General features: G+C 43.0%; 1 protein-coding gene across 6 annotated transcripts in view; it reads left to right on the top strand.

Annotated features, from left to right (window-relative positions):
* The window catches only part of MOB3B (MOB kinase activator 3B), a 193,526-nt gene that overhangs the window by 119,556 nt on the left and 46,661 nt on the right, over positions 1 to 27,309 (top strand). The window lies entirely within an intron of this gene.

Below are 27,309 nucleotides of genomic sequence, written 5' to 3'. Positions count from 1 at the left end.
CCTATATACAATGTTTCTTGTATCTTCTTCAAGAAATCTATTTTCCATAGTGTGCCTATGGAAAGGCTGGATACTTTCTGGACAGACCTCATTGTATACGAATTGGGGTGGGTAGGGATAGGGCAATAGGAATAACAGATTGGTAAAATAACTGAGAGAAAGGAGTTCTCCCAGGGCAGAAAAGTATGAAAAAGGAAGGGGGAAGTGAATGCTGAATATCAAAAATAATACAGAAAAGATAAATATGTCTAGAATAAGTAAAATATATATATAGGAAAAGAATTGGACAGACCCATTCTGCTGTCAACGATACATCTGCTTAAAGCAAGAGAAAATTTGGTTTAATATATTGAAGATAAAAAAATAGGAGAAGTGTACCAGAAAAGGAAAGGAAATAAATCAAGCCAGATTAATTTACTCCTGAGCATACATACTTAAAGCTGCCCCTCTCCCTTGAGTGCTGGGGCGCCTTGTGCTGGGGGTCTGAAAAAGGAAAGACATTGACCTTTGCCTTCAGAGCTTCCAGTCCAGAGACGGTGTTGTGCACTCCTTCATTTATTGAATGCCCACTAGGCGCCAAGCTTTTCTGAGAGTTTTAAAAGCGTATCTCATTTAATGCCCCAAGTGTCCTTGGGGGCTAGTCCTATTGTTAACCCTGTTAAGCAGATGCCTGCAGAGAGGAGCAGGAGAAGCAGCCTGTACCATATGATCTCACCTTTAACAGGAAGCTAAACAACAAAACAGACAAGCAAGCAAAATAAAAACAAAGACACTGAAATAGAGAACAAAGGGACAGTGACCAGAGGGAGAGGGGAGGGAATTTCAGGGGAAAGGGGGAAGAATTCACAGAAACAAGTATAAAGGACACATGGACAAAAACTAACAGGGGTAGAAATGGGAGGGAGGTGGGGAGCACTGGGGGGGGTGGGCTGGGATGGGAGTAAAAAACAGAACACTGTACTTGAACAATAATTAAATAAATTTAAAAAAAAAGAAGCAGGCAAAGCACAGCAGTGGGGGGGGGCAGCCCACTCAGTTTGGCTCCTAGGTCAAGGCTCTGTTGCTGCTTTTTGTTGCCTGTCTCAGGAAATAGAAGAGGAGAAATAAAACAGTGAGAAAGAGGAAAGGAGCAGCTCAACCTGATGGTATCTCCAGTTTTTGAAATTCATGGAACATTGTGATGCTTAGGGAATTGAAGCACATTCACTCCCTTTATGAGACTGCAGTAAATTTTTAAGGACAGCCATGTACAATCTGTGCACTGCAGCAGGCTGGCAGCCACTGCAAAGCAGGACAGAACTTGCCTCTCTGTTCGGGGCAAACCAATTTATCCATGGTCTTTTCATGTTCACTGGTGGACCCTCCCCTGCCCCCTGCCCCAAAGTTCAGATTGCAAGTCTAAAATTTTTTTCCTACACCAAGATAAAAATGTATTGTCTCTTCTGGGCCTGGACCTATTAGCAGTAAATGGAAATCTTGATAATTATTAATATTTCCAATTTAGAAGATTCACTGGTTCTCAGTCACTTGTCTTGAGACACCCCAAATGTCAAAGCATGACTCTTGAAATATGACACTGTGTTCCCAGCTTTTAAGGTGATTCCCCCCCTTTCAAAATATATTTTACTATTACTTATTTAAAATTACGCTTACTTATAGAAAAAATGCATGTATTAAGAATCTGAAATTAATCACTTCTCTTCTACCTATGCCATTGTTTAGGAATGGTTCTATTGCAATTAGATGCCCCCGCACCAAATCTAAATAACTAAAAAAAAGAAAGTATCCTCATACGAGATCAAGTCTGGCATGTCCTGCTCTCCTTCCTTGCCACCATCCCCACTGCCCTTCTGTGGCTTTGGACCTTTTCTTCAAAACACCCTCTGAGCAGAGTTTTTTCCGTGGCTGGTGCCGTATGGAGTTGTCGGCCTTTACAGCCCATTTGGGGCCACTGCTTTTGGAACTCTGAGCCTCTGCCTATGTTTTCTTTTCCTTTAAGAAGTCATTGAAGTCCGGAGTGTCGGCAGTGACCTTTGGAAATGTTTTTACAGCTTACAGAGACTTCCTGACATGTTTTATTAGCTCTTGGTGGTAGCTAATAAAGTGAGTCTTAGCAAAGCTGCCTAACATGACAGATTAGAGCTATTTCCAAAGTAACCACTCCCAGCATTGCCTTGAAGGAGGCTTGATGACAGGATCCTTGGCCACCACTTTCTGTCCAGTTCAGTGGGTCATGAGTGATTACTTCTGGAAGAAAGGGGGGTCAATTACTTCTGGAAGAAAGGGAGGTCATCCCTTTAGGAAATAAAATGACCAGCTTATTCTGAGACAGCCTCAAATAGAAGGTCCCCTGCCCCAGGAAGACAGAGACATTGCTGCTCTAGGGATTAGTGAGTGAATTTTTTTTTTAAAGCTCTCTTTTTCTACCTGCACAAAGGTAAACATAAGCCAAAGCTGGCCAACTGCCTTTCAAGAAGACAGAAAGAAGAGAAAGCAACCCTCCTCCCAGTTTATAGATGCTACAAGATCTCTGTTCTCTATATTTTTTCCTACTTAGCAGGGTAGTTTAGCAAAGTGGTCTGGAGTTTAGGTTCTGGATTTCCTTGAACTTAGACTCACATTCTGCCTCTGCCATTGACCAGCTGAGTGATGTTGGGTAAGTGACCACTCAAGACCTGGTCTCCTCATATAGAAAGTGGGGATAGTAACCTCAGGGTAGTTTTGAGGGATAAAAGGTGATGCACACTTAGCATAATGCTGACATATAAGCACTGAAAAAAGTGTTAGCTATGAACTTATTTTATTGCGTTCTTTGTAAGAAAGAATTTGTTTGCGGAACAATAGTTGCCTGTGAGCCTCCCTCTGTCCAGGTTCATCATTTTACACAGCTCCTTGGGGCATGATTAATAGTGGGACACCATTCACAGAGACTACAGTGTGAACAGTGCCCGGCAGCTGTGCCACCGGGCAGCCCTCCTCCTCCCCCTTCACTATTCGGTCTCTCTCCCTCTCCCTCTCTCTCTCTGTCTCTCACACACATGTGTGCACACACACACACCTGCACCATTTACAAATAATCACTGGGACTATTCCTACTTTGGGGAATTAACTTTCTCATAAATAGGAATAACAGAAAAATTTTAAAAATGTATTTTAAACCCATGTGGCAGGGACTTACTTGTACCCCTTGTGTTTTGTGACAAACTAGACAGAGAACTTATTTAAGATAGTTGGTAACAAGTTGTCTAATGTGAAACTCCACCTGGACCTAAAGCAAGAAAAGCTTAAAAAATACCTGGGAACAGTTATTCAAGTGGCCCTTTCCCCCTCCTTTCAATCTCAAGTCTTTATCTCACATCCAACAAGATTCTTAGCAGATTGCAACACCATAAGAGCAGAAAACCAGGGGAGGAAGACATCTTTTGAGTGCCTTCTATGTGGTAACCACCTCTAATCAGTTCATGTGAGATCATTCATGGTCACAATGACAATTATCTTTATTTTATAGGTAAGCAAATTAGGATGAATTCGTCATGTCAGTGGTGCCCAAATCACACAGCCCACAAGGGGCAGAGCTTAGAGTCGACTTCTGTCTTGGTGAACCCTGGTTTCTCTCCCACCTGAGAGCTCCCCACACGCCAGTTCCGGAGCCTGTGCTCTCGGCGACAGAGTAAGGAGAGTGAGGATGTTGCAACAAATGCCTCGTGCTTAGCTCTAAATTTATTCCATGTGAAGGGCTGTCCTTTATTCTGAGATTACTTTTTCCTGCTTATTTGTTTTTTGGTGTTTCAAATGCCCTTTCTTTTATTAAATGATAATGAGACTCATGAGGCATTTTTAATTGCCCCAATGGGCAAAATAAGGGAGACAACTTATGTTTATTTATTTGCCCAATATTTAAAATCTTGTTGGATTTTAAAACCCAGAAGTCCAGCACTACACTCTTCTGCTCCCCTGAGAACACATGCAGATGTCTTCAGTGCACTCCCTGTTTGCACTCCCTGACACTCCTCAGAGCCTATGGGCTGAGTGTGTGATTGCAGCCTATATTTCTTGTAAGATGTAATGATGTTCAAGAATTACCTACTCCCAGATGTGGTAAAGGAGTTTCTTGTTGTTTGTTCAGGTTCTACCAAAAATGGTTCCAATGAAGAATTCTCTGGGGAATATTAAAATTTCACATTCTGGAGTCTGCCCTTAGAGACTGATTCAGTAATTCTGGGTGGGACCCAAATTTGAGTTTTCAGGACCCCTCTGAGAGGAAGCTGATGCTGCTCTTCTGGGAATAATACTTTCAGGAACTCTCCTCACACAGAGGGATTGGGTCTCTTATAGAATGACCTCTGCTCCACACGGAGAGTTCTTTGTTCTTACTATGGAGTCATGGCACCATGTCAAGCTCAATTTGCGAATTATATGAGATTTCTCCATCTATTTCTGGTTAAAATATTGGAAAGAACTATTATTTGCTTTCATCACTTCCTTCTAAAATCAACTTAAATAAAATTAATCTTTAAAAAATTCCCAAATTTGAAATCACTTTTGTTTATCTAAACATACGATACCTCCAAGCTGAGTCCTGGGCCCATCGGGAAAGTCTTGGGCCTGTGTGTGACATCGTCAGTTGCCATGGAGGTAAAGGCTGTGCTATAAATTTGACCTCCATGCAGATTTCCCTCTAGTGCAAATCAGCTGACAGTTCTTTCTTTGTTTTGGATTATATTCAGAGAGGATATTTAGTGTAAACACTTACTTTCATTAAAATGCTTTAATAATTTATGGTTTCCAAACATTTTCTTGCCATCACATTTTTCACATGAACAGCATGCTTCCAACAATAACATAGTTCATTGCCTGAAAGGATTATTGGCTCAGGAGGGATGAATCAGATCAGCTGGGACTAAGTACAACTTGAAAAGCCCTGCCTCCTTCCCAGGAGACCTTCTAAGAACTGCCCAAACCCCTGCATTCATTTTACAAGTAACCTTTGCAGAGATGAGATAGCTGCCCTGTGCAGAAAGAAAGATTATCACTGAAGACTTTCCTGAGGCGAAAAGTAGACAGCAGCTTCACCTCTGAATAGAATGTGCTCAGCCAAACAGCCTGTGAGTTGAGCACATTTTACCAAAGTTCTCCTCTTCCCAACTAAGACCTCTTTTAATAAAGGAGTGTGAGTAAAGGGTTTATGCCTCTGTGTCCCCACTTTTTGTTCTCCATGCCTTTGATTCACTCGTGCCTCAGAACTCCATCAGGATTGCCTCTGACCCTTCAGCTGGGGGGAGGGGCTCCCCTGCTGGTCTCTCACTGATGACCTGTGTCAAGTACCATCCTGACTATCGTGGAAGGACTCAGCAGTGAGTCCATGCACTGCAGTCAGGCCGTCCTGACTTAAGCTCCTCTTTTTGCTACTTACTGTGGGAACGTGGGCAGGTGACATTATTTTACAGTTCAGTTTTTTAATCTCTAAGTGGAACAATAATTATATCTTCCATATAGGGATCATATGACTGTTAAATAAGATAATGCTTATGAAATGTTAGCATATTGTCTGCATGTAAATAATTTTTTAATAAATACAATTATTTAGTACAAATATTAAATATGATTAAATTATTATTTATTAAATACAATTATTCAATACGAAGATTAAATACAATTAAATTATTATTAAAATATTGTTTAGAAGATTGATGTACTTGCCTCTTCACTTCTGTTGCAGATAACTTTGTGTGTGTGTGTGTGTGTGTGTGTGTGTGAATGCTTAGAGTGAATTATCATGAAAAATTCCAAAGGCGTATCTAGGCATAAGGGGGAAATACTAGAGATGAGTTATGTCTGCCTCATTCAAATGGTGAAGTGGGTGCAGTATATGCCACATATTTTCTCTTCATGTACTCTATTAGAAGCACCTCAAGGGTGTTAACACATTCATGCATCTAATGTATTGATTATCTATATACCATGCACTGTAGTATTGTACATACGTTAACAAACGAAACAGACATGGCCCTGACCTTGTGGATATTACAGACTAGTGGAGGAGCCCGCTAATAACAAGCAATCCTGAAAATAAAAATAGAAAGCAACTAGTGATGTGGAGTGCTATGGATACAACCGCCAGACCGTAGCTGGAGGGAATTAAGGACAGAGACAGAAATTTACCTTAGAGTAGCAGGAGAAGGTATGTCAAACTAAGACCTGGGTATGAGAGCAGAGATGGGAAATATGTTCCAGGTGGCAACAGCAGTCTATGCAAGGACTTGAGGTAGAAAAGACCTCGACATGTGAAAGGAATTGGAAAGAAGCCCCTTTGGCTGGACTGTCATCTGAAAGGAGGAAAGCAGAACAAGATGAGGAAGGTGAGGTAGACAGGAGCCAGCTCACATAAACCAGTGTTTCTCGAACTTCAGCACGCATCACAACAGGAGAGCTCCTTAAAACCCAGGCTGCTGGGCCTTGCTCCAGGAGTTTCTGACCCAGTAGGTGTGGGGTGGATGGGGTCTGGGAATTTGCATTTCTATACAAGGGTCAGGTAACGCTGATTCTGCTGGTCTGAGGACCACTCTTTGATAACCCCTCATATAAACCTTTTTAAGGTCACAGTAAGGGGTTTGAATTTAATTTGAAGCATTAGTGGGAAACCATTAAAGGATGTCAAGTGTTATAGCCTTTAATTATTTTTTTTAATAATGACTCAGAGCATTGTGTACAAAATTAATTAGAAACTGTCAAGAAAAAAAGCCCATTATGGAAGCTATTCACAATGGTCAGGCAAGAATAGTGGCGGTAGTGAGAAGATGCATTCAGGATGTATTTAAGAAGCTGGAAGCAACAGGATCTGCCTGAGTCTTGTACGTGATTGGTGAGAGAAAGAGAAGTGAAGGATACTGCCTGGGCTTCTGGCTTGAGAAACAGGGGAGGTGGTCAAGGCATTTACTGAGATGGGGAAGATTGGGGCAGGAGCATACCTGAGAAGGAGCGAACAGTAATTAATTGAACATGTTTCAGACACATTACATTTAAAGATTTTACTTACTTATTTTTAAAGAGAAGGCAAGGGAGGGAGAAAGAATGGGAGAGAAACATCAATGTGAGTAAGAAACATAGATCTTGCAAACCCCCACCCTGCGGGAGTTAGACTGAACTTGCAACCCAGGCTTGTGCCGTGAACTGGCAAATTTCAAGCTAGACACATTAAACTTAAAGAACCAATTTCGAAGTCTCAGAACCTCATATGTACAGATGTTTCAATGCATGAACTAAAAATATTTGGAGCAATGAGTTCCTGGTCAGAGCTGAAATGGAAACTCTAAGGGTGCTTAGGGACTAAGCCAGCATCTTGGTCTTCGCTCTCTGAGAACCAGGAATGCTTGGTAATAAATCACTACTGCAGCACAGGAGTAGCATTTAGTGTGAATGATTTTAAGTAGGCCAGGCACCTTTGGAAACTAGTTTAGCTCCTGGGTAGCTGGAGGGTAACAGTATATCCAGTCTAAAGTGGAAGCTCCTATGGGGCCAGGGTACTTTAGCCCAATGTCTACCCTCACACAGGGTTTCTAAACTTTGGCACTATTGACATTTGGATTGGATAATTCTTTGCTAGAGGCAGGAGGAGAAGGGGGCCTGTCCTTAGCCTTTGGTGAGTGTAAATGTTCAGCAGTATCTCTGGCCGTCTGCCTACCAGATGCCAGTAGTACCTCCTCCCCCTACTTATGACAACCAAAAAGGTCTCCAGACATTGCCAAATGTTCCCCAGGGAGCAAAATGACTTCCAGCTGAGAAGCAATACCCTACACATTAAACCCCTTGTGGTACCCCTTGCCATAACCAAACTGTATTACCCATTTAATGTACCTGATTTTAATCCCAGACTCTCAGAACTTCCTGTCTTTCAAGGTGACTTTCAAGCAGTCTGAAATGTTAATAGAGGCCAGTGGTTGAGATGTTATAATGATCTTCTGGAGAGGACATTTCAACCTATAAAATGTTCTTATTGTTACCAGATTAAAGAGGTTCATTAGTCTGTTGCATCAAAGCTCAATAAGACAGAACGTTGTGGAAAAGAAAGTAAGGGTTTATTTTTAGAACATGGCTCATCCCAGAGTCACAGGTGAGCTTATGTTCAAAGACCTGTTCCCCCGATGGTTTCTAGGGGATGGGTTATATAGGGCACTGAATGAGTTAGGGTCATGGTCAGGGTCGTGGTCTCTACTGATTGGTCGTCACTAGGGTAGGGGGTGGTTGATCATTGTATCTGGTCCTAAGGTAGTAGCCATGGCATCACTTTGTCTAGTTTTGCCACTTTTCTAGGTCTGGAGCTGAAACACAACTAAGGCCTAGATGTTATCTTCAGTTTGTTTGAAACTGTCTGTGATCGACAGGCTGGTAGCTTGGTATCCAAGATTTTTATTTTATTTTATTTTAATTATTGTTCAAGTACAGTTTTTTGCCTTTTACTCCCATCCCGGCCCTCCCCACTTCCCTTTTGTTTCTATGCCCCCCACCCCATTTTTGTCCCTGTGTCCTTTACATTTGTTCCTGTAAACCCTTCCCCCTTTCCCCTGAAATTCTAAGATTGTTTAATGCTGACCAGGGCCTTGTTGTCCTGAGGGCTTAGTGATAAGGGTGGGAATGTGTAAGGGAGAAAGAGGCAGTTGAGTCAGGGCACAGGCTGAGAAGCCAGTGTGAGTCAAAAGACAAGAAAGGAGACAGGGTTGTATTGAAGAGATGAAGTTCCTTCATGGTTACACTGTTAATGTTTTATTTCAGGAAACTTTGGGGCAGTTCCTTCTTCAGGAGGAACAATGGGAGAATCTTATGACAGTCAGAATTTATAACAACAACAACAATAATAATAATAACGGCAGCTGCTAAACATTTATATAGAAATGTGCCATATACAGATCTAAAAGACCATATGCAAGATCTATTTCAAAACTATTACAGTCACACTATGGCATTGGTAGTATTAGCATCAGCCCCATTTTACAGATGAGGAACTGAGCCGTAGAGATTTACCCAAGCTCAACAGGTAGTTAAGTAACAGCTGGATTCAGACCTAGGCAGTCTGCACCCCCACAACCACCACAGTCCATTCTCATAACTTGACTGTGCTTCCAAGGGAGGAGGGCATCTGATGGGAGAGAATGGGGGCAGGGGGCTGTGAAATGATCTGCCTGCTAAGGTGCATAACCTTTAACCCTTAATTACAAATTTATAAAATCTCCTCAGTAGAAAATTCCCACACTCCAAAGTATTTTAGAAATTGTGATTCCCACAGATGATAAATATTTTATGCAAGTATTCATTTACTCATCCACTTCTCTCCTTTCCTTCTGTTTAAGAGAGGCATCAAACTTTTTGTTGTTGTTAACACGTCGTTGAGGTCACAGATTTTGTTAAGTCACAGAGATTCACTTTTATAGGCACGTAACTTTATTTTTGGTGCCCAGAAGCAACTCTGCCACATTTGCTGCCTCTTCCAGATGATGACTGTGGCAGCTGCAGGCAGCTGTGATGTCACAGGTACGCGGAGTTCATGTGATTGACGAGGATGAACGCTCACACTCTTTCTCAGAACCCCTCCAGGAGCAAGTGGACTGCAGAGAAAACGTGTTTGGATGACAGATAGAACCTAAGTCATGAGCTGATTCTTTGATTGATGCCTCAGAACCAGGAAAGATAAGCTCATGACATTTTTCTTCAAAACTTGTTTAGAAATGAAATTCCTGTAGTTAATAAAACATGAGTGAAACGCTGTCCATCTGGTCCTTAAGGGACATCAGGAATGTGATGGTAACTGATAGAGGGCTACACCTGACCCTGTTTTATATTTACAGATTTTGAAATTTATTTTAAAAGAGCTTCCATCTGATTTCTCTAAGGAGAGAAGTTTTTTGTATTTATGCATTCTAGCATCTACAATGAATTCTTTTTCAAGATGTTCTTGAGACTATAGAAAATTGTCATCAACACAGCAGTTCCTTCAGTCTGCTTTAGATGTTCATTCTGATTAGCCCTCCTTCCAGATCCAGACCATCAAATGGTTGTTGCTGTGTGGGACATTTCCATGGGTTTTGTCTGGTCGTTCCTCTCAGATGTGTCCATGCTAATGATAATGCTAAAAATGGCTAAGAGATATCAGGTACTTACCTAATAGGCTCATCAACTGCATTCATAATTTAACCCCTTCACCCCTTCTATAAATCACTGCCCTCTGATTTATAGATGAGAAAATGCAGACTTAAAGAGAGGGGTCTCCTGTTCCAGGTCACAAGTGTGGCAGCAGCGGGGCCAGGACTTGAACTTCTCACTCATTCTTGGGCACCCAGTGTCTTCTATGTGCCACCTCCCACCTGTGAACACCACATGCCAAAAGAAAGGCAGCGGCAGTGTGGGCTGTGCAGGTCTGTACAGCGTTCCAGGTGTCCAGAGCATGTGAGGTTAAAACCACTGTGGAATGTCTCTGGGAAAAGTATCTGAGAACCTTCTCCATTCCCATGCACAAGGCCCAGAGGCACCCATCACCATAACGGTTGGCACCAGAAGTCTCCAAACCTCAAGGTGCCGCTCCAGGGCCTGTCCCAGCAGCTGCCACAGCAAGCTGTCAAAGGGAGCATGTAGATGCCTGGGGCTGTGCCAGGCCGGGCCAGCGCTCGGGCGTGCTCAAGAGCTGTCAGCAAACAATTAACTGTAAGTTAAGTGTGTATTCTCTGCCAGAACCCATTAGGACAGTGAATATTGGCATGTGTCTTTGCATGCTCAATAAGAGTCATGTTCCTTGACCAGTCCTTCAGAAACTACCTTCAAATATTCCCAAGGGATTTCTAAACATCAAGACATTGAGCCTCCCAAGAGTTCTCACTGTAAGGAAACAGAAGAGATCAAAGCAGACCTTCTTAAGCTGGTGAGGAGAGGGTTAGAGAGGGCAGGAGAGCACCCCGTGCTCAGCCTCTCATGCCCACATGCCCCACCGCTCTCGGCCCCTTCAGCACGTATGAAAGGCCTGCAGAATACAGTTTCTAAACCGTTCCTCAGTCCCACCCACCTTTACCAGGCTGACACTGTCTCACAGTGCCCAGCACAGGACCTGACACTGTGGAAGTGCTGAATACATTTTTAATTGAGTTGATCTGAACTGGGGAAAAATAGTCTGTTCTTTTGCATGCCCTGTTTTGCCTTAAAACATATATTTTATGAACTCAGGTGAGTACTTTGCTAGAAAGCACCTTCAGGAAAACATATTCTGCACTCTCCTTTTTCCCCTTTCTTCCTCTTGCTCTCCTGCTTCCTGTCCTGGGTCAGGACTATGCACAGTAAACACTTAGTACTTGATGCTAATTGCTAAGGCAAGATGCCTAGCTCTGCCTGTTGGTGGTGTCCGGACACTCACCCCGCCTCCCCGGACAGGGACAGCCTGGCCAACCTATGGATCTTGTGAGACATGATCTGAGTCCCTGGCAGGGTTAGCCGGAGGCCGGGGGGCTGCTGGCCAAAGACCAAGCTCACATTCCTTCTCTCGCCCAACCTCCCCTCCCCAGGTACAGGCTGGTGTAATGTGGCCAGAAAGACTGGTCTATTTAGTCTTTAGAACAGCCAGGGTGGGTTGTGGGAGGCTGCTAAGGGCACTTGGCTGGCCTCAGGGATGCTTCTGTCCAATGCTCATTGTGCCAGGGAAACATTGGAGGGAGGTGTTGATGGAGAGAGTGGTGCTGTGGGTATGTTCCCATCCTAATGCATGTCCACCTCCACTATTGTTTCCTGTGGAAGAATATGAGCCACCGCAGAACAATTGTGTTATAATGAGACTGAGTCTACTTGCCAAATGACCAGATTTATTTTCATTAGTCCAGTGAAGTGTTTGCCAGCTAGTTGTCATGACGATTGGAACCAACCCTCAGCGTCATGAGAGATCAACTGTCTGGCCCGTTTCTGAGCTCAGGCAGGTGTGCACTCAAATCATTCATAAGGAAGGGTAATAGCTTGTTTCTGTGTTTATAGATTCTTAAGTTAGTAAACTTACACCCACTCCCTGTTGCACTACTGTCAGCTAGTTCAGTGATTTTGGCCAAGTCACCTAATTCTTCTGTGAATTAATTTTATCTATAAGTTTTAAAAATGAAAAGCAAAAGACAGTTTCTGGGTTGGTGGCTCTTCTAGCACAGCGTTTTGGAAATACGAGTAAAGTAGTTGTTAATTCAGTACTTGTTAATTCATTCTGATGAGTGGTGAGCAAGTGAGGACTGATGAAGCATTTTCTCTTGTGGGGCAGCAGCGTGACTCTTCAAGTTCTAGCACGTGTGACAAGTAGCAAACAAGCACCAAGTGCTGAAACATTTTTTCTCGTCACAGTGCAATGATTACCAGGTTTGGCGAGTTCTGAAGCTGATGGGTACCGAGGTACCACTGTATTCTTATCGTGGAGGCCGAGTGGAGGCCTGTAGAGGTGGCCTCTCCACCTAATGGATGACTTTCTATTTCCTCGTCTGGAAAGTGGAAGTAATCATCCCTTACTTACAAGGAAGTCAGATTTATTCAGGGAATTTCAGCGTTCCCCAAAGTTTCTACTTATATAGAAAAGGGTTCTGTGACCAACTAGATTTAGGAAACATTATATTAAAAGTAAACAGATTTATTTTCTGTAGAATTTTTCACAGCCTTTTTTATTATTCTTACACACACTAGGAAATTTCTTGGAAAGGACTAGAATAAACAGCATTTTATTTAACCTGGATACCCTTAAATTTTTTTAAGTAACATCTAGCCATGTGGGAGCAAACTTTGGGGAATGCTAGACAATGCATGAGAAGTGAACCTCACTCACAGAGTAGTAAGTAAGGGTAATCACAGCCATGATGAGATGCCCACTGTGCCTTGGGTGGACTAGAGTTTAACTAACAAGTGAAGAAAGCAGGCATCTAGCTCCAGAGCAGGAACTGTGTAGATTCATAAAGGTGCCAGCCAGTAAGTCTTATAGAGTTGCTCTGTCCTCATCTGAAAGAAAAATACTCTGCTTCCTCAGGTAAGTCCCCTTTCACAGCCACATCCATGTCCTTCTAGACTTGACTCTGGAGTCACCCACAGCCCCTTAGTTCGACCCCTTTGACAGGTTGTCTGGTCCTCTCTCAGGTAAACTTCCCGAATCCATGTTATTTGTTTTGGAATCATTTGAGCCTGAGTTTGAATCCCCAAATCTCCACTTACTACCCATGCGACCCTAGACATATTATTGTGTCCCAGTTTCTCCAACTATAAAGCTTGGACCTTACCTACCTCATAAAGATAAAAATGATGTGGAGAGATTAAATGAGAAACCTTACGAATAATAGGAAGTTCTTCTCTAGCATTTCCTATGTACCGGGCTCTATTGTGAGAGAGCCAACATATATAAATTTGTTTTATCCTCCTCAAGTCCTGTAGGTGAGGTTCTGTTATTACCTCGATGGAGGCACGAAGAGGTTACAAAACTTGTCAGGTGGTCGTGTACCAGGATGTAAACTGAGGCAGGCTGCATCCCAGATCCCTGCTCTTAATACTTCATCTTCTCGCCTTTCCTATAAAGTACCTGAGTAGTGCCTGGGACATAGTAGGCGTATATTGATGAACATTTTCTTCTCATCCACATCTATCCGTTCCCTCTGTTCAGCTTCTATCTCTTATCATCTCATTATTCAGTGTATTCCCTCTCAGTACCTTCTTGTTTAATAAGGTTTTAATTGTTCATATGTTTAACACATAAAGACCACATAGCACCAAGTCCTGCAAGTTCATGATGTTGTTGTAGGGCTTTGAATAGGATTGTGGTGGTTTTGGGGGGGCTGATTTCACAGCTCTGGGGAAACTTCAGAAAGCACCCCGTGTCTGCCAGATCTGCTCTATAGTGAATAACATTGAGATTGACCCCTGACTGTCCTGCTGTCTCTCATGACACACTGGAGAAGCAGCTATCAATCACTACAGCTTCACATTTGTCAGGTTTTTATTGTGTCCTGGGAGGGCATCCTCCAGGGAATAAATACTTGGTCTTGTCTTTCCTCAGGCCAGGTGGGAGCTGAGGAGGCATTTGCATGAGTTAGCGTAAAGGAATGCATAATGTGCCTTGATTTATTAGGTGTTTTTTCTGCCCTAAGGCATGAGAGAAAGGGTTGCCTTGATCTTCTGAACAATGCACATACTTTCTGGCTTCTGGGTGCGAAGAGTGAGTCAGGGCATGGGAATGACTGGGAACATTTGAATCTGCTCAGTGTGTTTTGGGGAGCCTGGGACCTTAGGCAGAGGAACCCTTACAGAGAGAGAATTGATTGGGTATCTGAGGCAGTGGGTATCCATGTGGCTGGGTCACTTTCGGCCCCTTAACTCTTTGGCTCCTTTTATTACTCATCATTTTAAGGCAGTACAGGTGTTGACCCACTGTGCAGTATAGCAACAGTAACAAGTAATAACATTTATAGTGCCAGATGCTGTGCCAAGCTATCTATGCACAGTGTTACCTCATTGCCCAGGTCACCTATGAACAAGCAGAGGCTCAGAAGATGAAATGATGTGCTTGAGGACATGTAACTCGAATTCGAGGGAGCCAGAGCTATGAACCCAGGACTTTCTGATCTCAAGACATCACATTAGAAAACATCCACTGCTCTCGAGTTATGCCCACCTCTCCTCAATTTTGTGTTACTTTCACACATACTTGGGGCAGTACCAGAAAGGAAAACATCTTTGGTTCCATCACAAATTAGGCAGTACCATGAGGGGCCCGGCCTGGGGTTTGATGCCAGGAGTAGCCATTCCACTCAGACCCCTGCTGTCTGCAGTTTGCTTGGTTTGCACAGACACATGGCAGGATGCCAGGGCCACTGAGGGTCCAACCGGATCTCATTGTGCAGAAAATGGAGGCTGCTTCTCAGTCACTCTGCAGAGACAGACTTGTGGCCCCAGGGCTTCAAAGAAGAGTGGTTAACCCTCCAGCAGTCCTCAGAAGGGTGCAGGTTGGAAGGCAACACCAAGAGGTAACAGCTGTCTGTTTCTGTGAGAAATAGTACCAAAACCATAGAACGTTAGGTCTAGAAGAAACCTTAAAAATCACCCAGGCCACGAGTTTTCAAACTTTAATTTTGTCAAGTGAAATCCTACTTAGGGCTCAAACATCAGTAGGTGGAATAAGAGATCTCTGTTCCCCCCACTAGCTCAGCAGCACCTCAGCACCTGCATGAGGAGTTTGGCTGAGACGCACCTGTCTCAGCCAAGCCTCTTGTTTGTCAGCTGAGGAGCCTGAAACCTAGAGAGGGTAATCCCCCTGAGTCCGAAGTTCACACAGCTTGTTTGCCTGGTGAGAGGTTGTGAACTTGTATTTGTCAGGTGATTTCTCGGTCTCTAGGGTGACATTGGTTCTGCCTCTTCCCTCTCCCAGGTTAATCTGAGCTTCCTTAGACAGCATGAAAACCCCAGATGTCTCACACTTGTTCACCCCATTGCAGCTGTTGCAACTCTCTTCTGTTTTAAGCAATTTCACAAGGAGTTAGCAAATTTGAGAGAGAGGACAATTAAATAGCCAGAATAGCTTAAAAGCCCTGGGCTGGCAGCAAGAATAAGGGTGATTTGCAGTGCTGAGTACAGGGGCATGGCTGTCAGAGAACAGATCACCTTTGCCCCTCCATCTGTTTGCCCCCAAGTTGACTTTAATGTGAGGGTTAGCTTAGCACGGGAAGCCCCCAGTGGCTTCAGCCCTCGTAGTATAGAAATCCCATCTCCTTTCCTGTGCTGAGTCCTCCAAAGACTTTGAGATGTGCCAGAGAGAGGAAAAGTAAGAACATATTTGGTTGAGAAAGGCTCTGTGCTCAAGTTGCACTTCTGGTGGCTGCCACTACACCACGTGGTGAGTAAAGATTAGGACGCACCTTGCCAGGTAGAGGGGGTGACCGAGCTTTTCCCAGAAAGGCATGTGTGGGTTCTGTTGAATTAGCCTATCAGGAGTTTCACTGTGGTTAATGTTTTAACCGTTGTGTCAATATACTTAATGCCATTTTGTTTGAATATTCCATTTTTAAGGAGCAAGTTTTGTTTTGTTTTTAAATGAGGAACTAGCAGTAGGAATTACCTGGGTGCACTTTGTACCATACTGAAACGTTTAAATTTTAAAAGCTGAATATATTACATTTGGGCCAAAGAGATGTCTAGACTTTCTACCTGAGAGCCTTACAACATTTCAGTTCTTAGAGTCATTTCAAGGTCTTCCTGTCACACTGTCTTGGTGTTTCCGGTACTGAGCACTTTTTGTTATTTGGGGGATTAACTGTTGCTGGGTTTTAGTTTTTTTTTTTTTTTAATATATTTTATTGATTATGCTATTTCAGTTGTCCCATTTTTGTCACCTATTTATTCTCCTCTGCCCTGCACCCCACCTCCCACCCACATTCTCCCCCTTTAGTTCATGTCCATGGGTCATACATATAAGTTCTTTGGCTTCTCCATTTCCTATACTATTCTTAACTTACCCCTGTCTATTTTGTACCTACCATTTATGCTACTTATTCTCTGTACCTTTTCTCCCATTCTCCTCTTCCCCATACCTGCTGATAACCCTCCATCTGATCTCCATTTTTGTGATAATGTTCCTGTTTTAGTTGTTTGCTTAGTTTGTTTTTATTTTTTAGGTTCAGTTGTTGATGGTTTTGAGTTTGTTGTCATTTTACTGTTCATATATATTTTTAAAGATTTTATTTATTTATTTTTAGAGAGAGGGGAAGGGAGGGAGAAAGAGAGGGAGAGTAATATCAAGGTGTGGTTGCCTCTCATGCACCCCCAACTGGGGACCTGACCTACAACCCAGGCATGCACCCCGACTGGGAATCAAACCAGTGACCCTTTGGTTCACAGGCCCATGCTCAATCCACTGAGCTATACCAGCCAGGGCTACTGCTCATATTTTTTATCATCTTCTTTTACTTTTATAAGATTTAACATTTCATATAACAAGACCTTGGTGATAATGAACTCCTTTAATTTGACCTTATCTGGGAAGCACTTTATCTTCCCTTCCATTCTAAATGATAGCTTTGCTGGATAGAGTAATCCTGGTTGTAGGTCCTTGCCTTTCATGACTTGGAATACTTCTTTCCAGCCCCTTCTGGCCTGTAAGATTTCTTTTGAGAAATCAGTTGATAGTCTTAGGGGAACTCCTTTGTAGATAACTGTCTCCTTTTTTCTTGCTGCTTTTAAGATTCTCTTCTTATCTTTCATCTTAGGTAATGTAATTATGTTCTACCTTTGTGTATGCTTCCTTGGATCCAATTTCTTTGGGATTCTCTGAGCTTCCTAGGTTTCCTGGAAGTCTATTTCCTTTGCCAGATTGGGGAAGTTCTCCTTTATTATTTCTTCAAATAAGTTTTTAATTTTTTAATTTTTCTCTTCTCTTCCTCTTCTCCTTCTGGCACCCCTATGATTCTAATGTTGGAATGTTTGAAGCTGTTCTGGAGGTTCCTAAGCCTCTCCTCATTATTCTGAATTTCTGTTTCTTCATTCTGTTCTGGTTAAATGTTTATTTCTTTCTTCTGGTCCAAATAATTGATTTGAGTCTCAGTTCACTTCCTTTCACTGTTGGTTACCTGTACATTTTCCTTTATTTCAGTTTTCATAGCTTTCACTTTTCCCTCCATTTTGCAACCATACTCAACCATTTCCATGAGCATCTTGATTACCAGTGTTTTGAACTCTGCATCTGATAGGCTGGCTATTTCTTCATTGCTTAGATCTATGTTAGGGGCTTTGACCTGTTCTTTCAATTGGGCCACACTTTTTGTTTTGGAACACCTGTTACGTTTTAAGGGGCAGGGCCTTAGCTATTCACCAGGGTGCGGCAACCAGGTCACTGTGTTGTCACACTACATGTGGGGGAGAGGTCAGAGAGGGAACAATGCTGCTTACTCGGCTCTCAGCTGGCTTTCAGTCACTTTCCCCACTACCCACAAGCAAATTGTTTCCTTCTGGTGCTGATTCTCAGGTGGGTGGGACCTTGTCCCAGGACCTTGTGGGTTTCTCTAATGAACTCTCCTGTGAGGCTGGGAGTTTCTCCCGCTGTCAGCAACCCCAACAGATTTTTACATCCAGAGGTTTTGAGGCTTTATTTGCCTATGCTGGAACCCTGGATTATGTGGTCTGTCTCACTCCCCAGTTGTTCTTCTTCCTGGTTATCTGGTTATCTGCATGCAAATGTAGGACTGCTGGGTCCATGAGCTGCTGCCCAGTCCTTGCTGATGGGTTTTATTCAGAATCTGCCTTGGGTCAGGTTTCATTTGGTGTCTTCACTTTCTATGTGGCTAGAAGTGAAGATTGACAGCCAGCCTGCTTGAGTTTATAGCTCGGATTCCTCTTAACTCCTTGTGGTGTGACCTGGGGCAGGGAACTTAATCTTCTTCCACCTGATTCCTCATCTGTGAAATGGGAATGACAGTGAGCCTGCCTGATGAGGTTGTTGTGAGGACTCAGTGAGGTAATGCACTGGTCTGGCCCAGAGTAACCACTCGACGACATCTAGTATTGTTGTCACTGTTAACACCTGCAATGATACCGCATGGCCGGCCCTCCCTTACACCAGAGTCTCCCTAGTCATAGAACCTCAGAGTTGCAGAGACCCCAGTGCTTCTCAAAGGCTGCCTTAGACTCCCTGAAGTTTCTTTAAAAAATTTACTGTTCTCACGCTGTACCTGTGACCCAGGAATTAGAGAGGGGCCTGGAAATCTGTCCTGTAACAAACAACGTAGTTGATGATAATGTGCAGCCAGTGATGGAAACCACCTGCTCTTTCTTGGATCCCTCCCTCCCACAACACTAGCCAGGGCCTGTATTTGGGCACCTCCTTGTGTGAGGAGCTCTCTACCAACTGAGTCAGTACTTCCCACTCTTGGACACTTCTGGCAATACAAAATTTGACCAAAAGAAGGAAGGTCTGCCTGTGGCTATAAGGAAGTGAAATAGAGTAGAGGAAAGAGAACAAACTTAAGTCAGGAAGAAATGGGCTTGAATTCCATTGCAGTGCTTGTTAGCTTTTGGCCCTGGGCAGTGGCTTGCTATTTTCTTCTCCCTTTTATCCTCCAAATGACAGCCTTTCAATATTTGAACCTTATCTTTCCAGTTTTCTCCTAGCCTCCCTACATGGTAAGACCTCATTTTCCCTTGTGACATTAGTCACATACCCAGGCTCTGTCCCTGCCAAGACATATAATACAATACAAAGATGTGTGTGACCCCCCCCCCCAACCCTGGTGGGGCTCTGGGTCAGGGAATGCATCAGGGCTGGCCAGGACTGGGAAAGTGAACCAGGAGGCCAAGGAGTAAGCCAGCAGGTGAGAGTGAAACAGACCTGGCACATCAAATCCCCAGCCCTCAACCCACAGTCATTTAGCTAAGATGACCTCTGATGCTTTTGGAACTAATTCCCTGGCTGTGTCCTTTTGGGCCTGGGACTGAGGGTAGATGTCATCATCCTAGCCACGTCCTTGAGGGTAGTGAGCAAAGAACTGGATGGAGTCAGGGCCAACTGTACCTCTTGCTCAGTTTGTCCAGATACTAAGACCAGAACTTGCTGGAGGACAGGTAAGGAATATGGGCTTTGCCCCTCTTACCCATGCCCAGATGCTGAGCCCACCCCCATTACCTCAGCCCACCCCAGCTCAGACTCAGGTTGGAATCAGACCATGCACATGGTATTTTGGGTCTTGAACTCTTGGGACTCTTCTTCCTACTATATGGACCAGAAAGAGAAATGAAAAGGTTTCACAATCTGATTTCTGAAGATCCTTATTACCATGTGTCTCCAGAAAAATTAATCTCTCTGAGTTTCAGTACCTTAAACATCTGTAAAACTGAAATACAAGCACAGTAAGTCCCCACTTAATGTCATTAATAGGTCCTTGGAAACTGCAGCTTTAACCAACTTTACCCTAGACTAATTGATATAAACAAGAGTTCAGTTTTTTACAGCGTATTTCTGTATATCAATTAGCCTATGGTAAAATTGGTTTCCTTATATACGGTTTCACTTAAAGTTGCAGTTTCCAAGAGCCTATCAACAATGTTAAGTGAGGACTTTATTGTAATAGCTACCTCATAGGATCGTCAGAGAGGTGAGGTGGCATAGTGCATACGAACAGTTGTATACCAAGTGATTGATATGTGTCACCTTCTTGGAAGGAGGAGGTGGCACTGGGAAAGACTGACTTCCCCCCTCGAGGGCAGGTGGAGGGCCTCAGCTGCCCCTCGGACACCCTCTCCAGTGGCCCATGTAGGACCTGGGGTTCGAATGAAAACATGGCTATCAGCACATCTGAGAAGGTAGACAGTCCTGTTCTAAGGCAAATGTGGAATTTGAACTTTACAGAAGTATGAAATTCTTGGAGAACATTATTTCCTTTCTTAAACTTTGATAAGTTGCAGTTCAGCGTTTCATGAATTTCAATTTAGCATAGAAAGTATGATCTGATCAATCAGCTGCATGAGCATAACCTAGGAACTTACTGGAAATGGAAAGCCACAGAATCCCCCTCACCTCCAAACATGCTGACACTCGGGTGCAGCCCAGCAATCTGTGGTTTAACAAGTATCCAGGCCCTTGTTCTGGCCCCTGTTTAGGGACATCGGTCTAGGTGTCAGCAGAGCCCCTCTCCCAGCCCCCCTCCCCTTACCCCTGGCAGTTTTCCCGGAGGACCAAGCCTCTGTCTCCAGTCGTGTATTTTCAGCACTTCCACAGTTTGAAGGCAGCTCCTGGGAGAATGATTTATTTTCTCATCCTGGGAGACTCATCTGTTCATGCCAACAGGAGGTAGAATCTAGACCTGAGTCTCTACTAGAGAAAATTCAGGAAACAAACATCTGTTTTAGATGTTCAAGCCACCAGCACAATTAGCTTTTTCCCCTTTCTAGGCTTCCTTTTTGATGTCCTGACCAGTAATTATGGTCTCTCTGATGGGTAATGATAATAGCAAATATTTATCAGGCTCTGCTTATGTTGATAAATACTTTTTGGGTTTTTTCCCACTTAATCCTCATAATAACCCAATGAGATTAGGTACTGTTAAAGTCGCCCACATGTCCTGCTGGTGAAATCAAGCCTCAGAGAGGCTAATTCAGCTGCCCAGGATCACCTGGCAGACAAGAGACTTGAACTTGAATCTATCTGACAACAGATTCTGTGAATCTTCAACAAGCCTCCCTGCTTGGTAGAGCAGGCTAATCCTTGAGCCAGGATTATGCACAAAGGAATGTTCTAGACCAGGTGACTTTTAAACTTTAGCACAGATCAAGATTATTTGAGGGCATCTTAAAACCCAGACTGCTGGGTCCTCGGCCCAAAGAGTCAGTTTCAGCTCCTCTGGGTTGAGGTGTGGAATTTGCATTTGTAACCAGTTCCCAGGTATTGCTGGCACTGCTGACCCTGGACCATGCTCTAAGAATCCCCGCTGTAGCCCACTGTTTCCCACTAGGGCCTCATGTTAGAATCATCTGGAGAATTTCAGATTCAGTTGCTCTAGTGTGGGACATTGCAAATGCTCTTACATATGTAATATATGCTCCCCAGATAGTTCTAAGGTGCGGCCAGGGTTGAGAACCGCTAAACTCAAAGGAAGTCTACTAATTGCCGTTTATAGCTTTATTCCTTGAGTCCAATGTCAGTGCTCCTCCAGCTGGGGGTTCCCACTGCTGGAGGAGCTCCGGGTGTGCCAGGCAGCACCGCCGCTGCAGGACAGAGAGAGCCCATGCATTTTGTTCAAGACTTAGGGAAATGTTCATATTCTCTTTAAAACAAACAAATCTGCTGTGAAGTAAAGTGCAAAATGAGCATAACTATTTATGTAAACTGTGGCATTAACATACTCCTAAGAATCTAACCAAGAAAAATTGTCAGAGACTAACTTAACTGCCAAAGATATGCTCAAGGAGAGTTAGCCAAATGTTATTTTGTCTTGATAATTTTTAAACTGTGTAATGGGTCTATGACAATTTGTTGTTCAAAGAATATTTAATACTCATGGTATTATGTTAAATGCAAAAAGGAGAGTAAAAACCACAATATGTATATTTAAAATCCTCACCTGAAGATATGTTTATTGATTTTAGAGAAAGAGAAAGGTAAGGGAGGAGAGAGAGAGAAACATCGATAGGTTGCCTCCCGTACATGCCCCGACTGGGGATTGAACCTGCAGCCTCAGTATGCTCTGACCAGGAATTGAACCTATAGCCTTTTGGTGTACAAGACAATATTCTAACCAACTGATCCACCCTACCAGGGCTGATTCTAATCTCACTTTTAAAAGACTATATACAACATATATGGGCAAAGTAAAAAGACTAGAAGGCAGCCTCCAAAAAATATTATCAGTGGTTATTTCTTGGTGGGATTATGAGTGATAATGATATTAGTACTTAGCATTTTATAATTTTTAAACATTTATTTAATGATTAGACCAAAAGAATTTAGGCAGTCACTTACTTTCATAAATATATATTCCCAAATACCTGCGTGAAATACAAACCATAGGTTTACAAGTCAGAAGTTTTTTTTCTGAGAACTAGAAAACATTAAAAAATTGCTAATTATTGTCCCAGAGTGTGTTAATTCCTTTGGACCTCGGAAGTGTGCGAACCTTTGTAGGAACGCAGCAGAGGTGGTGCTGGGCAGGGCACATGTACTCTGCAGGTTGGTCCCTGAAGCTCCTGGAGGCCTCTCTCAGGATACATGTGTCAGGAGGGGTGGGGCTTTTGTTCTCCAGTGAGTACAGCTGGTCCACTGTGCTTCTGTGTGACATCACTCAGACATCAATGTAGTTAGTTAATATAGAATAGACTAACTATGCCATACTACAGGGGCCTTAGCAATGTCCATGTATACCGTGCAAATATGCAGGTGGTAGAAAGTCAAGCTGATGTAACTGGAAGACCCCCTCTGCATGTTAACAAAAAAAAAAGACATAGGGAGAAAACTCCTGTGTTGCAAAACACCAGTCCATTTCCCTTCATCACCCCCTGGGGTCTGTCTGTCAGTGCTTCCCCTGGGGTTGCCTTCAGAAAACAGGCAAACTGTAGCCTTCTGCACATTTTGTCAAATGGAGCATTAGAAGGAGGACTGTCCCACTACAATGCTCAGACGACCTTGGAAGGAAGAAGGAATTTGAGAGTATTGCATATTCAAGGATAATGGTACTAGGGTTATGATTTTCTAATAGGTATTTTCTATGCAACCAAGCTTTACCTGGTCTTGTAAAACAAAACCATCTGCTTCCACAGCAGCTGGGACTGATGGCCTGGTCTAGAGGAGCGGGTAGCAGGTCAGTGGGCACCATTCTGGAGTGGCATGTTGTCCTTGAAGGGCAGAAGCCCTATCCCAAGAAAGGGCCAGAAAGGGCACATAACCAGAGTGCCTACCATTTACTGCAATCAAATTTACAACCACACCCAACATTTTCTTTAAAGGATCCAGGCTGGCAAGATAAATGAATGAAATGAATGGGGCTGCCCCATTTGCAGGGAGCAGACATCATGTAGCTGTTGCCAGGAGTTGAATTTCAGTCTATTTCTGCCAGGCCTCCTGAGTTTTTCCAAGAGAAGTCAGAATTCTTGATCTTTGAATTATAGTTCCCAATGTTTGAATGTTGCCAGCATTTTAGAAATACTATGAAGTCTGAAGAAAACATGGCTGCTGGTAGACATTGGCCTGCAGCCCTCTCCTCTGCTTTAGAGTCTGAAGTCCTGGAGAGGTAATTGCTTGAGTCACCTGTGCCTTCTCACCCCTCTTCCCACCCACTTCCACCAAATTCTGAAAGAAAATTTTCCAAACTCTCATATACTTCTCAAAAGTCACATTTCATCAGGAACCTTAAAATTGGCTAATGGTCTCACAGTAATTTATTTCAGTTGAGGATTTTTAAAACTAATTACAGGCACACCTGTCTATATCATGTTTCACTGTATTGGTGTTGTGTTGTTTACAAACCAATGGCAAGCTCCTCCACCAGCAAAAGAGTACAACTCCCTTTATTGTGATGCTTGCTTTATTAGGGTAGGCTGGAACTGTACCCACAATATCTCTGAGGTATGTCTGTACTGAGGTACTTACTCAAAGATGAGGTTAATTTAAAAAATGACGTTGAAGGAACTGTCTTGGTGTTTGAGAGGCAGAGGGTAGAAAAATGTTTGGCTTAGAGGGGGATGGATCTGGGTTAAAATTTCAGCTCACCATCTATTGCCTAGTTCACTGGGTTAGTGACTCCAACTCACTTAGCTTCCCATTTCTCATCTGCAGAGCCAGAGGGGGTCAGGGTATAATGGGACCACAGGAACACACACTCACACACACACACACAGAAGACAACTCCTGGTTTTGTTTAGGATAATGAATGATACTTTAATATCTGGTGCCCTTAGGTGCTCAGGAAATGTGAAGTTTCTCTTAGGAGCCAATGTAATTGAATCTTGCTTGCAAATGTTATAAAATGAGACCCATAAAGCTTTTATACATTTAATATTAGAATTTTAAAAACCCACTCTCTTCAGAAATCTCATTGTGGTAGGCAGTGTGACAGTTGAGATGGGAGGAAAAGGGAAAATAGAGAGAGCAAGGGGATGAACCTCAGGGGTGTGTGTCCCTGGGAGAGGCCCAAGGTAAACCAGCTTTCAGGGCCCAAGTTTACTTATGTGTAAGGTGATATTATGATTTATCAGCCCAATTTAACTCCTTTGTTTATTGCTGAATCTCTTGTGTCTGGCACATTCCAAAATAAATAAATGTCTTCTAGTTATTTAAATTGGCTAAGGAACAGATGGAGAGTATATAGTGGGAGTTTTATCCAGCAGGGGCGACTCTTAGCTGGACAAGTCAATGCCGGCTTCCCAGGTGTGGAACATGTAGGGTCCCACAGACCTCCCCTCAGAGGAGCCCTGTGCTTGGTTTAATACTCTGTTGTCACCATCTTGAAATTCTTAATAATTTTTGAATAAGGGGCTCTGCAAATTATGTAGCTAGTCCTGATCAGAGAGTTTCATCAGTAAACATAGAAATGTCAGTGCATAAACTGAAGGGTACAAACTCATGGCCCCTAGACCTGATCAAATATTTTTGGCCCACTGAATGGTTATTTTTAATATAAATAGATTTTTTATTTAGAATACTTTTAGATTTACCCAAAAGTTGAAAATATAATACATGGAGTTCCCATGTATTCCTCACGCCTGCTGGATTCCCACGTTGGTAACATCGTACATTACATTTATATTTACACATAATACATTCATCGTAACTAAGAAATTAACATCAGTACATTACTTACTATTAACTAAATTTCACACAGTATTTCAGATTTTTACCAAATCTGCCCCTGGATTCCATCCAGGACACCACATTACCTTTAGTCATCCTGTCTCCTTAGGCTTTTCTGGGATGTAATATTTTCTCATATTCTCCTTGTTTTTGATGACTTTGACAACTTTGAGGAGTACTTGTCAGATATGTTGTAGGGTGTCCCTCAGTTTGGGTTTATTTAATGTTTTTCTAGTGGTCTGATTTGGGTTATGGATTTATGGGAAAAAATCCATACTTCACAGAGGTGAAGTAACATTTTCAACACATGATATCAAAGGCATAGCCATCAACATGGGTTGTCATTGAGGTTGTTGACCTCAATTGCTGGCCAATGTAGTGCTGATTAGTTTTCTCCACTGTATTCTTCTTGCCTCCCTTTCCACGCTGTACTCTATGGAAGCGAGTCCCCCAGCATTGCCCACAGAGCGGGCAGGAGGCCTCATCCCCTTTCTTTCTGGCACTGCTGGATGTTTCAGGTCACATCGTGTATTTCCTGCCACAGCCCTAGCAGCAGCCATTCTCCAAGGGGCTGTGATTCCCTTCACTGAAGAAGGTATAGAAACTAAGATCTAGGTGTTGCTTGTGCTCATCGCTGCCAGGATGTTTTTCAGTTGTTTTATTTTTTTAAAAATTATTTTTTAATTAAAATTCAGTTGTTGTCTTGTAGACAGTCAGCTTTTCCTGGCTGAGTTAACTATACATAAAAATAAATAATGTCAATAAAAACAATGCTTTAAATTTTTTTCTTAATATTTTTAACATACCAACATTTAAGTAAGAAGAGATTTGACATTAGAATCTAGGCTTCTGCACGGTCTTGAAAGACCAGAAGGTGCAGCAGTCCTGAACCCTCATTCCTGCTCAACAGCAGTCGGCCAAGGCTGAGAGGCTCTGCTCCTTTCCTGCACAAAGCACTCTCCGGGTTGCCACAGTCTGCACTGCGTTACACCCAGCTTACTTTATGGCATTTGGATATGTGAGTCCTGGCTCAGATTGTATTCAAGTGTAAATTACACACACAGCAGTCTCCCGGACCCTTTATTGGCAGTTTTCCTTTCACCTTCAGTTCCCTGGGGTCGACTGGGGTGTGAAAATATTAAATGGAAAATCCCAGAAGTAAACATTTTATACATTTTAAATGGTGCGTCATTCTGAGTAGCAGGATGAAATCTCATATTGCCCACTCTGCCCTGACTGGGACTTGAACCAGCCCTTCACCCAGCAAATCCTCGCTCTTCATGCTCCTTGCCTGCCTGTTAGTCACCTGGTAGCCCTCTCAGTTATCAGATCAGTTGTTCCAGAGAGAGAGCACATTTTGGTAACTTTTGTCATAGTATATTATTGTCATTGTTCCATTTTATTAGTAGCTATCATCATTAATCTCTTACTGTGTCTTATAAATTAAACTTCATTATGGGTATGTGTATATAGGCAAAAAAAAAAATAGATACAGGGTGTGGTACTACTCAAGGTTTTAAGCATCCACTGGGGGATCTTGGAGCGTATCCGTAGATAAGGGGCACTAGTGTACACACCTAGTCAGTGAGTTTCGCTCTCATTTGACCCAGAAGTGAGTCAGTGCGAGGATCTTAGCTCTGGAGGACTAGGTGCAAGTTGGGAGGACTCAGAGGCGGTGATGGAGGCAGACACATGTATGCGACCATAAAGGGTCTTTCCTGTCTGGTTCAATCTCTCTGATTTTATCTTGAAACAGTAAGAAGCTGCTTTAGAATTCTACGCAGAAAGACAAATGTCCTGCTTAGATGTGCACACAGGAAGATCCCCAACCTGCCAGGTGGAGTGGGAGAAATCCAAGAACAGAGGAAGGGGGCTCAGTTAAGGGGGCAGTAGAGCAAACCAGGAAGGAGGGGATGGCAGCCTGAGCTACAGAAGGGGCTTGGAGAAAAGTTTATAGATTATAAACTGTTCAGATAAGACTTTTAGAAACTATTCAGACATTATTT

The sequence above is a fragment of the Artibeus jamaicensis genome, unplaced genomic scaffold, assembly GCF_021234435.1.
Source record: "Artibeus jamaicensis isolate MK-2021 breed Jamaican fruit bat unplaced genomic scaffold, CSHL_Jam_final scaffold_1964, whole genome shotgun sequence".
Taxonomy (NCBI): Eukaryota; Metazoa; Chordata; class Mammalia; order Chiroptera; family Phyllostomidae; genus Artibeus; species Artibeus jamaicensis.
This window is presented reverse-complemented; position numbering and strand designations above follow the sequence as displayed.